Below are 15,138 nucleotides of genomic sequence, written 5' to 3'. Positions count from 1 at the left end.
CCATCCATCCATCCATCATCCATCCATCATCCATCCATCCATCCATCATCCATCCATCATCCATCCATCATCCATCATCCATCCATCATCCATTCATCCATCCATCCATCATCCATCCATCATCCATCCATCATCCATCATCCATCATCCATCCATCATCCATCCATCCATCCATTCATCCATCCATCATCCATCCATCCATCCATCATCCATCCATCATCCATCCATCATCCATCCATCATCCATCCATCCATCCATCCATCATCCATCATCCATCATCCATCCATCATCCATCCATCATCCATCATCCATCATCTATCCATCCATCATCCATCCATCATCCATCATCCATCATCCATCCATCCATCATCCATTCATCCATCCATCATCCATCCATCCATCCATCCATCATCCATCCATCATCCATCCATCCATCATCCATCCATCATCCATCATCCATCATCCATCCATCATCCATCCATCCATCCATCATCCATCCATCATCCATCCATCATCCATCCATCATCCATCCATCCATCCATCCATCCATTATCCATCCATCATCCATCCATCCATCATCCATCCATCCATCATCCATCCATCATCCATCCATCCATCATCCATCCATCCATCATCCATCCATCATCCATCCAACCATCATCCATCCATCTTCCATCCATCCATCATCCATCCATCCATCATCCATCCATCATCCATCCATCATCCACCCATCCATCATCCATCATCCATCCATCATCCATCCATCATCCATCCATCCATCCATCATCCATCCATCATCCATCCATCCATCATCCATCCATCCATCATCCATCATCCATCCATCCATCCATCATCCATCCATCCATCATCCATCCATCATCCATCCATCCATCATCCATCATCCATCCATCCATCCATCCATCATCCATCCATCCATCATCCATCCATCCATCATCCATCATCCATCCATCCATCCATCATCCATCCATCCATCCATCCATCATCCATCCATCATCCATCATCCATCCATCATCCATCCATCCATCATCCATCCATCATCCATCCATCATCCATCCATCCATCATCCATCCATCCATCCATCCATCATCCATCCATCATCCATCATCCATCCATCCATCCATCCATCATCCATCCATCCATCATCCATCCATCCATCCATCCATCCATCATCCATCCATCATCCATCATCCATCCATCATCATCCATCCATCATCCATCCATCATCCATCATCCATCCCATCCATCCATTCATCCATCCATCCATCATCCATCCATCATCCATCATCCATCATCCATCCATCCATCATACATCCATCCTTCATCCATTCATCATCTGTTCATCCATCCATCATCCATCCATCCATCCATCATCCATCCATCATCCATCCATCATCCATCCATCATCCATCCATCCATCCATCCATCATCCATCATCCATCATCCATCCATCATCCATCCATCATCCATCATCCATCATCTATCCATCCATCATCCATCCATCATCCATCATCCATCCATCCATCATCCATTCATCCATCCATCATCCATCCATCCATCCATCCATCATCCATCCATCATCCATCCATCCATCATCCATCCATCATCCATCATCCATCATCCATCCATCATCCATCCATCCATCATCCATCCATCATCCATCCATCATCCATCCATCATCCATCCATCATCCATCCATCCATCCATCCATCCATCCATTATCCATCCATCATCCATCCATCCATCATCCATCCATCCATCATCCATCCATCATCCATCCATCCATCATCCATCCATCATCCATCATCCATCATCCATCCATCATCCATCCATCATCCACCCATCCATCATCCATCCATCCATCCATCATCCATCCATCCATCCATCATCCATCCATCATCCATCCATCATCCATCCATCCATCATCCATTCATCCATCCATCATCCATCCATCATCCATCATCCATCATCCATCCATCATCCATCCATCATCCACCCATCCATCATCCATCCATCCATCCATCATCCATCCATCCATCCATCATCCATCCATCATCCATCCATCCATCCATCCATCCATCCATCCATCCATCCATCCATCCATCCATCATCCATCCATCCATCCATCATCCATCCATCATCCATCCATCATCCATCCATCATCCGTCCATCCATCCATCATCCATCCATCCATCCATCATCCATCCATCATCCATCCATCATCCATCCATCCATCATCCATCCATCCATCATCCATCCATCATCTGTCCATCCATCCATCATCCATCCATCCATCCATCATCCATCCATCATCCATCCATCCATCATCCATCCATCCATCCATCCATCCATCATCCATCCATCATCCATCCATCCATCCATCCATCCATCCATCCATCATCCATCATCCATCCATCCATCATCCATCCGTCCATGGATTCTCATGGCCTGCCTCTGGCCTTAGACTTTCCCTGGAAGGCAGAAATGCAATTCCCAAGTTGCAGGGAAGTGTGGAGTGGCTGCTGTGCAGCTGGGGGTTGGGACAAGGTTGGGGTGGTTCCCCAGGTGCAGCTTTGCTCCCCTGTCCCAGTTTGGAGTGACCGGGTCCCACCAGAACACTCCAAGAGCAGTTTTAGTGTCAGATCCATTATTCCAGAGCACTCCTGAGCCCACCTTGCCGAGACCTTTCAATGGGATGTTCTAACAGCTCCAGTTCAGCCTGGAGCAGTTGCAACCTCAGCCAAGACCTCATTAAACTGTTCTGACCCCTGGAGGCAGAAATTCCCCTCTCTGTGATTCATCACTCTGTTCATGGTCCCTTAAATATCCCTCCTGCAGATCCCTCCCCTGCTGCGGGAAGCCTGGTCCATGCTGCTGGATGTTCCAAGGGACTGATCCTGCACTTCCCTTCCCTTCCCCACACCATTCCCTCACTTCCACCCCAGGGAGCTCTTGATCCAGCTGTGTTTCCAGCTGTGCAGGTTCCCAAGAGCAGGGACTGAGGCAGAACTCAGCTATTTCTGGACGATCTCCTCACCAAAAAACATTCCTCACCTGTTTTTGTCCCAGGGAGCTCCAATTTGGAGATTCCTGGAGATTCCAGGCATTGGATCTGCCCCATCCAGCAGCACAGCAGGAAAACGGGGCTGTGTTTTCATCCACCCCAGGCCGACAGAGTGACCTCAACATCCTGCCTGGCTTTAATCCAGTGCTCCAACTCCTCCCCCTCTCCCATCCCTATGGATAAATGTGGATGCACATCACTGCTCCCACTCGGAACATGCAAATCCTTCACTGGCTCTTATTCCCAAGGAATTTCTACCCCTTTCCCCATCCTGGAGAGCCCAGTTTGGCTCCTGTCTCCTTCCCCCACCACGAATCACAGAATTGTTTAACTTGGGAAAGACCTTTAAGAGCACTGCCAAGGCCACCACAATGTCCCCAAGTGCCACATCCACATATTTCAAACCTCTCCAGGTATGGGAACTCATCCAAATTATATCGGTGTGGGAGTCTGGAGTAGCAGATCAAAGTGGAATACTGCATTTTCCTCCCTAAATCCCACACCTGACACTTCCAGCAGTCATTGTCCCATTTCAGTCCTTCCTCCTAATCTGGACTCCTCTTGAAACCCGTCACATGGGACTTGTGATTCCCAGAAAACTGCTTCCTCCCAGATCGTTGGGGCTGAATTCCCAGCATATATCATATTCTGTGATTTCTCTTTGGATCATGCAAATCCTTCAGTGGCTCCTATTCACAACCAAGGAATTTCTACCCCTTTCCCCATCCTGAAGAGCCCAGTTTTGCTCCTGCCTCCTTCCCCCACCATGGAATCATGGAATTGTTAAAGTTGGCAAAGGCCTTTAAGAGTCCAACAGTTCCCCAGCACAGCCAAGGCCACCCCAATGTCCCCAGGTGCCACATCAGGGCTGTTAAACCCCTCCAGGGATGGTGATTCAACAAATTGCATCAGCTGGAGAGCCTGGAGCTGTGGATCCAGCTGGAGTACTGCATTTTCCTCCCTAAATCCCACATCTGACTCTTCCAGCAGTCCCTGCCCCATTTCACCCCTCCTGCCAACCTGGAATTAAACCCTTCACCTGGGACTCATGATTCCCAGAAAACTGCTTCCTTCCAGAGCATTGGGGCTGATTTTCCATCTCCTAAAGGGTCACAATAAATCACATATTCCCCACTCCTTCTTCCCTCCTGGAAATGGAGGCAGGCCCACTCCCGCTATCCCTTAAATCTGTTCCTTTTTATGGGAAGAACATTGATCCTGGCCCTGTTCCATGTTGTAAATGGGACAGACTGGATGTAAGCTTTCAGCAGCGGGCTGGGATTTGCTATGGAATCGCTTGCAGCTATTTAATCAGGGCATGATGGAGCCTGGGAATAGAGGAGCTCAAAGAATCTGGTTTTAAATCTTCCCAGGGATCCAGGAGCCAAAGGTGTGGAGGCAGGGAGAGGCAATGTCCTCACTGGCAATGGATGCACTCCCACCTGAGCCACCAGAGCAGGCCCAGTGACAGTAACCAGGATCACCCAAAAGCCCAAAAAATTCTGCAGTGACACATCCATGAAACCTCCATTTGGAATTTGCCTGACCAAGATCCTGGCTCTGCCTCAGGCTTTTCCTGGGAGGCACAAATCCCTGGTCAGGGCAGCGAGCACAGGAGGGTCTGGAGCAGCATCAGTGAGGGCAGCCCTGCCAGGGCTCCTCCATGGTCTCATCCCACCCTTGGCAGTGAGGGAAACCCTGCCAGGGCTCCTCCAAGGTCTCATCCCACCCTTGGCAGTGAGGGAAACCCTGCCAGGGCTCCTCCAAGGTCTCATCCCACCCTTGGCAGTGAGGGCAGCCCCTCCAAGGCCTCTCCAAGGTCTCATCCCACTCTGACAGGGACAGCCGAGCCCCAGGGAAGGTCAGAGCCCCTTGGTGACTCGCTCAGGTGAAAGGAGATCCCAGCTCAGACTTCAGCCAGGAGAGCTCCAATCCTTGTGGCTCCATCCAGGGCCTGTTCAGAGAGGTTCTTTTATAAAATTGATTCCTTTCCAACACCAATCCTTGAAGTGTGAGGTGTTCCAGAGCACAAACTTCACCTGGCAGGTGCCCCGCTCTGGGCTGCCCATGGTGTGGAACCCTGACTGTACTGGTTAAATTCAGGTGAATTTTTATCTTCTCATTTGATGACATTTATCATTTTTAAGCAGTTGATCCTCCCATCCCCTCAGGTGTCCCCCATGTTTCGTCACAGAACTCTGACTGAGGAGATTGGCAGTAAAACCCTCACCTAAAAAAATCAACACCTCTTTCAAGGTGCCTGGCACACAAATCACATTTTTTCCAGGACATTCGGTCTTAATTTTTTTTACCTTGTTCTCTCCTGTATCCTTAAAGGTCTTCAGGTTTCACAGAATAAAGAAGATCCAAATTTTCTCTAAACCAAGGGAGTTGTCAAAGAAACTTGCCTTGAATACAGAAAAGCTTCTCTTCCAAGCACTAATTCCAGGTGTTAGGAGTGTTCATGGTCCACCTGATGAGCTGAAAATGCACCTGCAAACTCCTAATGAGCTCCTCAGGTCCCAGTGCTTTGCTGAGGATTCATTTTCCCAAATGCTGATTCTGGGTTCTATCCTTGTGCTCTTCCTAAAGTCCTAAAAATAGTTGAAATATTTGGATGTGGCAACAGGGAAGATCCCAGGGATTGCTGGATGTGAGGGGGTTAGTTGTAGCTGTGCTAACAATTTTTGAGGGGTCAAAGGGAGTCTTGCAGAACTCCTGGGAATGTCACATCCCATGGAACTCAATCCAAGCGTTCTGGCATAAGGGAAGAGTCCTTAATGCTGAGTGCAGCTTGGGAATTTCAGCTGGGATGGAATGATGGGGAAACAGAAGAAATGTATTAAAATACCCAGTACTGGATATCAGAGTCATTGCAAGGAAGGATCCCAGACACTGCTGCTGTCACAGCATTTGGGGCTGGAAGCTCACACTGAGAGATGTTTACATACAATGATTTTGATCATTCTGTTAATGAGGCTGGTCTGTAATTATCAGATCATTTGCACTATCAGGCTGTCAAAACATGAATTACAGTCCCAGGGTGTTTTTAGCTCCAGATGTGCTGCCTGTTCCCTTTTGCCCACAGCAGGGCCTGGAGTGTGACTCTCACAGCAGGAGATTTGGGAGTTCAGTTCCTCCCTGCTTTGCTCTTCTGCTTGGAGTTTTGGTCCCTTCCCAGAGGAGTTTAAGGAATGAAAGCCCAGAAGAGATTCTGGGAGCAGGAGGTGACTGCAGAGCTTTGGAACTCAGAATTGGGGCAGAGCTGCCTCAGGGGGACAATTCCTCAGTCCTGGGGCCAGTGTGAGGCTCCTGTTCCAGGGATGCACTGGGAGCTCGGATCTGTCCCTGATCCCTTTGGGATCCCCACACAAGGAGGGGATCCAGGCTCCTGCCACCCTCGGCTGGCCAGGGAGCAGAGAGGGGACTGGGAGATGCTCAGGGATTGTCCCCGAGGTTCCAGGCAGGAGGCAAAGGAACCTTTGCCGTGCTGTGAAATTCCTGAAGATCCTGGCTGGATCCTGCCCCCCCCATCACAGGATGAAGAGCAGGGCACAGGGTTTGGAGCAGCTCCCTGGGGCTCAGTTTAAAATCCATGGAATAAACAGGCTCCTGCAGGCAGAACCTTCTTAGAGTGGGATAAATCTCCTTTGTTTTTATGCGCAGGAATCCAAGCGAGTTTTGTGTAGAGAGAGTCGTGACTTTAGTGCCCAAATGGGGACAAAACCATTCCCTCCATGAGCCATTGAGACTCCTGGTCACCCTCCCTGAGCCCCCTGGGGAGGTCCTGTCTTTCCCAACCCACTCAGCCCTTGGCCAGAGGACTGAGGATGGATTTTTCCTGTGTTAGAAGTGTCCCCATGCCTGGCTGGATGTGTCACCCTCACACTGCTCTGGTGGTTTCAGGATCAGCTGCCACAGATCAGGAGAGCAGGAACAGCATGAGGGGAGTTCAGTTACCTGCCAGTACTCAAAGTATTCCCAAGTTCCCATCAATTTGACCATTTAATTAAAGAACAGGGATATCCAGCTCTTCCAGATTTCTCCATCAGGTGATGCATGTGGGAATACAGAACACGCTATTTTGGGAGCCAAACTGCGCAATGCTTCCCATAAAAAAAAAAATAGGGCAAGATGTGATTGTCTCCTTTATTTTAGAATGAGGGAAAATACCACCCAAAGTGCCCGGAACACGAACATTTTGGGGATAAATGTGGATGTGACATGTGTGTCTTGCTATATTGAGCCAGACATGAGCTGGCAACTGGGACCATTTCAGCCCAAAGCCGTTCAGTGCTCAGTCCCAGGCTCTGCCTGGCACTGGGAAAGGCCCCCCAAGGGCTCAGCCTGTCCTGCTCCTGACATCTCTGGAGGGTTGGTGACCTGCAAGGTGGAGCTCAGGTCCTGTCCCTGCTGGCAATGGGATGAAAAGTTTGGGTGCCACTGGGTAAGAAAGATTTAAAGCTGCTGGAGAATGTTCTAGGAGGGGAAGGAGGGGCAGGAGGATGGGGAAGGGTCTCCAGGGGAAGCTGAGGATGAGATCACGTGGAATGTTCAGCTGCAGAAGAGGAAACTGAGGAGAGACTCATCAGGGGCAGCTCCAATCTCAGCCCTGGGCCAGCACCCAGGGAAGGGCTGGAGCTGGGCCAGGGCAGGCTCAGGCTGCAGAGCAGGGCAAGGTTCTTCCCCCAGAGGTGCTGGCACTGCCCAGGCTCCCCAGGGAATGGGCACGGCCCCGAGGCTGCCAGAGCTCCAGGGGTGCCCAGGGTGGGATGTTGGGGGGTCTGGGCAGGGACAGGGCTGGGCTGGGTGATCCTGGTGGGTCCCTCCCAATTCAGGATATTCCATTATTCTAAAACAATGAAGCTGAAGGAAATGGGGATCCCTCTAAGGCTCCAGTTTATCCAGAGCTGTGCTGTTCTCTGTTTCCAAGAAGAATTTAATGCACAGATTATTTGAAATGGGGAATCTGTTCCTACTCTCAGTGGGCAGCAGTGCATGGACTTGGGCACCAGAGTCCAGCAAGAGCAGCTTGGAGAAATGAGAAGAAAGTGAAATTCCAGCTGGCAGGAGCCCAGCCCTGCTGTGCAGCCAGACAGACTCGGGGTGTGCAGACAGAAGGCCCTGCCCGAGCGTGTTGGTAATAGAAACAAGAAAAGAGTGCGATAAGGAGAAGCTGAGAAGGGATAAAAATGAGCCAGGGAAAGGGAGGCTTTTGTTATTTTGTCAAGGAACAAAAACTTGAGGAAGTGAGAAATCTCAGGGAGGAATAATAGCCAAGGCACCAGACAAGCTAATAAATGTCTGATGAACAATGCAGCTCCAGCCAGGAGCAGACAGGAGATGGAGACTATTTTCAATTCAAAACAAAAAAGCAGGAATAGGGGAATAAATACTTACATTGGAGGGCAAAACTCCAGCAGCCACATGGAACTTTGGAAGTGGAAAAGTTCCCCTATTTAAAGGAAATTGTTGGGTATGTAATTTCACCTCTGAGGTAAAAGTGGTTTGGAGAAGCAAGTCTAGTTCCAGACAAATATCCCTGACTCCACAGAGTGTTAAACTGCCCTTGGAACAGATCCTGCCTTGGAAGACAGGAATGTTCTCGGGGTTGTCCTCAGTGTCCTCCAGGCAGAGCTGAGACCAAGGCACAGCTGTCACAGCACAGGACACGGCCACAGACACCTGAGGCCACCAGACATTCCAGAAGGAATTCAAATGCCCATTCTGTTCCATGGCACTGATTTTCCAGGTGACACAGCCACACTGGGAACAGCTCAGGCATCTGGGATTACCTGGGCAGAGATTTTCCCAGTGAGTCCAGCTCATCCATGGGCAGTTTTCTGAAGGATCTGCCAACACAAAGCATTGCTCAGCCTTGCTGTGGCACCAGTGACCAGTCCAGCACATACTGGGATGCAGAACCAGCTGGGATCTCACTGGAAAAGGCTTCCCAGAGCAGCTGGGGCTGCCCCTGGATCCCTGGCAGTGCCCAAGGCCAGGCTGGACAGGTTTGGAGCAGCCTGGGACAGTGGGAGGTGTCCCTGCCATGGCAGGGGTGGCACTGGAAGATTTTTAACCTTCCTTGCAACCCAAACCATTCCATGATTCTGTCATATTTCCCACAACACCAGCAAGTGGGAGAAACAGGAATTATTTCAAGCACAATTTTAAAAACGGAACTTATGCATAAAGCAATTTTTTCCACAAGGAAGCCACAAATCCTGAGGTTCTGGCCCAAGAGGTCCCTGAACACGGGAAAACCCTGGAGCAGGAGGGTGGCCAGTGCCCCCAGGGACACCCAAAAATAAGGGAGAAGGGATCTGGCATATTCCAAGCCAAATGTAAAACAGGTGGGGCCCAGCAGACAAGGAAAAGGTCGGAACAGGTCCCAGTTCATCCCATGAGACAGCAGGAACAGCTGTTCCGTGAGGAGGAACTGAGGAGACTTCAGCTGGAATCCTCATATTCCTTTGGAAATGGGGCAGAGGGAGCAGCAGGGAGAAAATCAGTGGAAGGGAGGGGCTCATGGGCTGGAAACTCCTGAGCAAAAATGTTCCTCACCTCCAGACCAGGGCCCTGAGCCCCGTCCTGCAGGGCTCTGCTCCCAAACAAAAAATTCCTGTGACAAATCTTGATAAACCTCATTTAGATTGGATTTTCCTTGGGGGTTTTACCTTTTTTTTTATCCCAGTGATTTTGTTTCACCTCAAGTGTCCATAAATGAATGGCCCAAGTCTGATCTCCTCACCTAAATCCTCTTTCAAAGGGTGATCCCTGTGCCCCATCCCTCCCCTCTGGCTGGAGGATATTTTTCCTGCTCCCTGCACAAAGGGCAGGACTCAGGTGCCTCCAAGGCCTGGCCTCCACGAGAAATGGGATTTGGGGGTTTTTTTTGGCAGGACTGAGCCCACCTGAGGACGGAGAATTTCCCTTTTCCCTTTTTCCCAGCCCCTGGGGCTGCTCAGCCATAAAACAACCCCAGCAGCAGAACCCAACCCCACGAAGGCCCAAAATCTGCCTGAAGAACTGGGGCACATCAAAGGTCTTCTCTTGGAAATCAGGACTTGTGGGCACAGCTGGATCAACCTGGCCACTGGATCAGGGAAAGAAGGATTTCCAAGTTATCCATTAAAAAGGCAGGACATGGGAAGTGCAGGACTTTTGAGCAATGGGGCTGCCAGGAGAGTCAGGGAGATAGTCCCGAGATTTATGAACAGAATGCGCTCCCCAGCTCCTGCTACAGCTTCGGAACTTGTGGGAAGTCTTATTTATCAACCCCAGGGAAAGGACAAATGTAGGAACAGGGCATGACAGATAATAATTCAACGTGCTGGGTGAATCTCCAGCGAGTGGCATTTTTCATTTCACTCCTGTGTTTGCAGAGAACTTGGCACTGGTGTTGTTTTCATTTAATTTCTCTGTTTGTAAGAGCTCTGCCCATTCATTTTGGCTGGAATCTGATAAGCAAAGCGAAGGGAAGACAAGGCACATGTTGTTCTTGAGGCAGGGAAGCTGAAAAGAAAATAGATTTTTATTATCAACTCAAATATTGACTGGGTGTTGTGAGGAGGGAGGGAGGGAGGCTGGGAAAACTTGCTCCAGAGCTAACCTCAGAAGAATCCAAGAATCCCAGGCTGTTGCTGGAAAGTCTTTATCTTCTGGTTTCTTGCTTTGATAAATAAAGTGTCAGACTGGGAAATGGAAACCGCATTGTGCAAATGTCACTGGTTGGAGAGGGGAGATACAGAGGCACAGCCGTGACAAAGGGGGACGGGTTGGAGCTGAAGAAGGGTAAATTTAGTTTGGATATTGGGAAGGAATTGTTCCCTGGCAGGGTGGGCAGGCCCTGGCACAGGGTGCCCAGAGCAGCTGGGGCTGCCCCTGGATCCCTGGCAGTGCCCAAGGCCAGGCTGGACATTGGGGCTTGGAGCAGCCTGGGACAGTGGAAGGTGTCCCTGAGAAGACCTTTAAGGTCCCTCCCAACCCATTCCAAGATTCCAGGATTCTCTATGACATGGTCACACACCTACAGGAGCCATCACTCATGGATGGAGCTCAAGGACTGCTCAGGTTTGGCTAAATCTGGGACAGAGCGGGGCAGGGACACAGAGCAGTCCCAGGGTCATCAGTGGCAGCAGAGGGATGTTGGTGTGGGTGGAAAAGCAGTCACAGAACCATGGAACCATGGAACCATGGAATCATGGAATCATGGAATCATGGAATCATGGAATCATGGAACCATAGAATCATGGAATCATGGAATCATGGAACCATGGAATCATGGAATCATGGAACCATGGAACCATAGAATCATGGAATCATGGAACCATGGAATCATGGAACCATGGAATCATGGAATCATGGAACCACGGAATCATGGAACCATGGAATCATGGAATCATGGAATCATGGAAACATGGAAACATGGAACCATGGAATCATGGAACCATGGAATCATGGAACCATGGAACCATGGAATCATGGAACCACAGAATCATGGAATCATGGAACCATGGAACCATGGAACCATGGAATCATGGAATCATGGAAACATGGAACCATGGAATCATGGAATCATGGAATCATGGAACCATGGAACCATGGAATCAAGTTTGGAAAGATCCTCTGGGATCCTGCAGTCCAACCCTCCCCCAGCACTGCCAAGGCCACCGCTCACGCGTGTTCCCTCATCTGTGCCACATCTGTGTGGGTCTTGGACACTTCCAGGAATGGTGGGGATTCCAACACTTCCCTGTGATGTGCAGGAGTAAGGAAATGGCCATGGCAGCATTCCACGGATCTGGAGAATTCCAGGCAAGGACATGGCTGTGGGGATTGGGGTGTAAAGGCTGTAGGAGCTCAGAGGGGCTGGGAGAAGGAGGCACTAAAGGCCTCCCTGGTTTCCTTCTTCCACCTTTCCATAAAAGAAAGGCACACAAAAAGAAATGTTCCTTCTGAGCCAGCCAGGAACAAGCCTGGAGTCCCTCCCCAACTCCTCCTCCTTTTCAAAGGGACAAAAAACTGGGACAGAGGAGCTGCAGCCTGTCAGGCATTGCCAGATCCAGTTCTGGCTGATGCCTGACACAGATTCCACCAGGAATTCCCATCCAGCCTCTAGGCTCGGACCTCCAGGGGCAGCCAGGGGTGATTGGCAGGGCTGGGAATAAGGATGGGATGTCTGATGGAAAGGGAAGGGCCTTTCCATCAGAGAGAGACAGACAGGGAATGCAAAGGGACCTTGAAGAGATCATTCCCACTGGGATAAAACATGGCCCATCCAGGTTATCCCATCCCTGTGGAGCCACTCGTGGCTCCTGCACAAAATTCAGGAGCTGCTTCTCTTTTGGGAGGTGAAAAATCAGATCCAGTGGTCGGAACACTTCAGATTTGATCCCTAAAAGCAAAATTTCCACATTTCCAGTGGTGTGGGAGTGGGCAGTGGGGTGGAGCAGCTTCCAGAAATGTCTCTAAAAAAGGATTCCCTCATTTTCCTGGAGTGCAGGAGGTGAAGGAAAGCCCTGGCACATATCCAGATCAGACAGGATGGTTTCCCTTTGGGGACAGGTTCTTATTCCCATTTTCCCATCCAAGGCTCCCCATAAAACGAGAGAGGGAGTTTGGAAAGAAAGGGAGATTCCAAGGAAACAGAAAATGGAGAAATATCTTACGGCACAGACAAAATGAGGCAGAATGAGAGGAAAAAGGGGCTGGAAAAAGATTCATTCCCTGCCACCACAACATCAAAATTGTTCCTGGCAGCCAGGTCCTGGCAAAAGCCTTGAAGCTGGAAAAGCACAAGGATGACTGAAATCAGCCCAAATTTGCTCTGTTTGGCCAAATTAATTAAGGTTAATTTTTATCAGAAATGTGTTTTCTGTGCATTTTATTTAAAATATTGGGGCAGCTCCTTGAGAACAGAGGGATTTTTTTTCTGTTCCCCAACCCCCTTATAAAAGAAAAAAGAGAAGAAAATTCTTAAAGGAAAAAGAAAGGAAAAGAAAATGGGAAAAATTTACCCTATTTCTGCTTTACAATTGGTTTCAAAACCATTTCCACTGGAAAAACAAGAAGGACCATTTTACTGGAAGGAAATCAGCTGGGGTCCCAGGCATAGGCATGGGTGAAGGTACTGAAGTATTTTTGTAAAAAATTATTTTATTATTCCTTGCATTTTTCCTGTTTTTTCTAACATAAAAATGGCATTCAGGCTTTTCTCAGGATGAATATTTGGCTTTTTCCTGGTTAAAAGGCAAAACTTCAGCTTTCCCTTAAACATCTGCAGCCCCCTTCTGATTTTCAGCCCAAACCAGTCATTTGTAAAGGTAACATTCTGCTCTCCAGTAGAATCCAGGGACAAATTCATTCCTTTGGATAGGAATAAAGCTCTCTGGGAATGGCAAAAAGCAGACAGGGAATGTTTGATGGGAATTTCTCACCTGGGAAAGCCTTGGAGTAACGTGGTGTGGGTGATGCTGGGGTTATTTGTATCCAACCAGGCACTGAGGTTTGGTTGATTGAGGAACTCAGGCTCTAAAACCTTGGAATGTTTAAATTCCCAGGAGTGGCTGGGATTGACCCTGCCATGAGGACGTTTTGCTCGGATATAGCAGCTCTTGGATCTCCTGCCATCCCAAACTTTGCTGGAGTTCAATCGAGTTTGGAACGTGGTCATGGTGCCAGCACAAATTAACTCACCCTGGGCTCCAGGAATGTGGTGCTTTAAAAGTCCTGCATGATTTATGGAAGCCAGAGGAAAAGGGGAATAAAATGTGCCAGGTCAGGAAGGGACAAATCAGGCCATGGGGCTTTAGTGGCTCTTCCACATCCATAACTTCAGTTTTCCTCCCAGATTTCCCTCGACCAGGCTGAGGCAGCTGGGATCTGCCCACAAGGAGCCTTTCGGCAGCTGCCAGGCCTCATTCCCACCATCCTGGAAGTGCCATCCATGCCCTGGATCCACACACGGATCCCACTTGGCACTGGGCTGGTCCGAACCCGCCTTGTTAATTTGGAATATTCCCAATAACTGATGGAGGCAAAGCAATCAATAACAACACCAAGAAGGGACAACGGAAAGGTTTGGACAGGAAGATCCAAGTTTTCCATGTTTTATGCTCTTGTCACCAGAGATGGGAGATGTCTGATCTCAGCACCTGATCCAGGTGTGAATGGAAAAATAGCCATAGGAGTGTGGGATTTTATCCCAAGTTTCTGGAGCAATACACTGATTTTGGTGCAGGAAGAATCTGCCCTTTGCAAAGCTTTGGAGTTTCACCACTGGAATAGAAACAAATCTGGGATGGATCCCTTTTATTTGCCAGGAGAAGGTAACGATAGACCCACGGTGGGGCATTGGCTGTGCCCCTGCTTCAGAGAAACTTCCCAGCCATTCCCAATCCACACCAAAGAATCAAACAGATGGAGCTGGTCCCTCATTAATCAACCTCTGGATTTGCCTGGGGCTCGCTGTAATTGATTCTGAGCTGAGCTTCCATTCTCCAGGAGGGAAAAATAAAATCAGATTTCCAGGTTTAGCTCCAGTGCATCAATTCCATTTCCAGGGGGTTTAGGGTTTGATTTCCTTGAACAATTTTCTGGCACTCTCGGTTTGGAGCAGGAGCAGATTGCTGGAATGATGCTCCAGAGGTGTGCAGGGACACTGCAGGTCTGCTGCACCCATCTCACTCTGGGGTGAGGCTGTGGAAAAATAGGGATTTTTATAAGTTATCCCTTAGAATCGAGGAATTCTTCAGGTTGAAAAGGCCCTCTGTGATCACCAAGCCCAACCATCAGCATGTTCCCCACTAATCCATGTCCCCAGGTGCCACATCCACAGGTTTTTTGGCCCTTCCAGGAATGGGGACTCCACCACTGTCCTGGGCAGCCGGGCTTGACCACCTCTGTCTCCTAGATCAAAACACTCCTTAGAGCATTGCAGGGCATTCCCAAAGATCTGAAGGAATATTTTTGGACTCTGGCTTGTTTAAGAGTGCTGGAAGTTGACTTGGAATTTAGGATTTGGGGGTTGTGAGGCCTCTTGTGGGTCCAAAGTT

This window comes from Pseudopodoces humilis, chromosome 20, assembly GCF_049639895.1.
Source record: "Pseudopodoces humilis isolate 2021_Gansu_Grassland_sample_001 chromosome 20, ASM4963989v1, whole genome shotgun sequence".
In the NCBI taxonomy this organism is placed as follows: Eukaryota; Metazoa; Chordata; class Aves; order Passeriformes; family Paridae; genus Pseudopodoces; species Pseudopodoces humilis.
Note: the sequence above shows the minus strand (reverse complement) of the source record.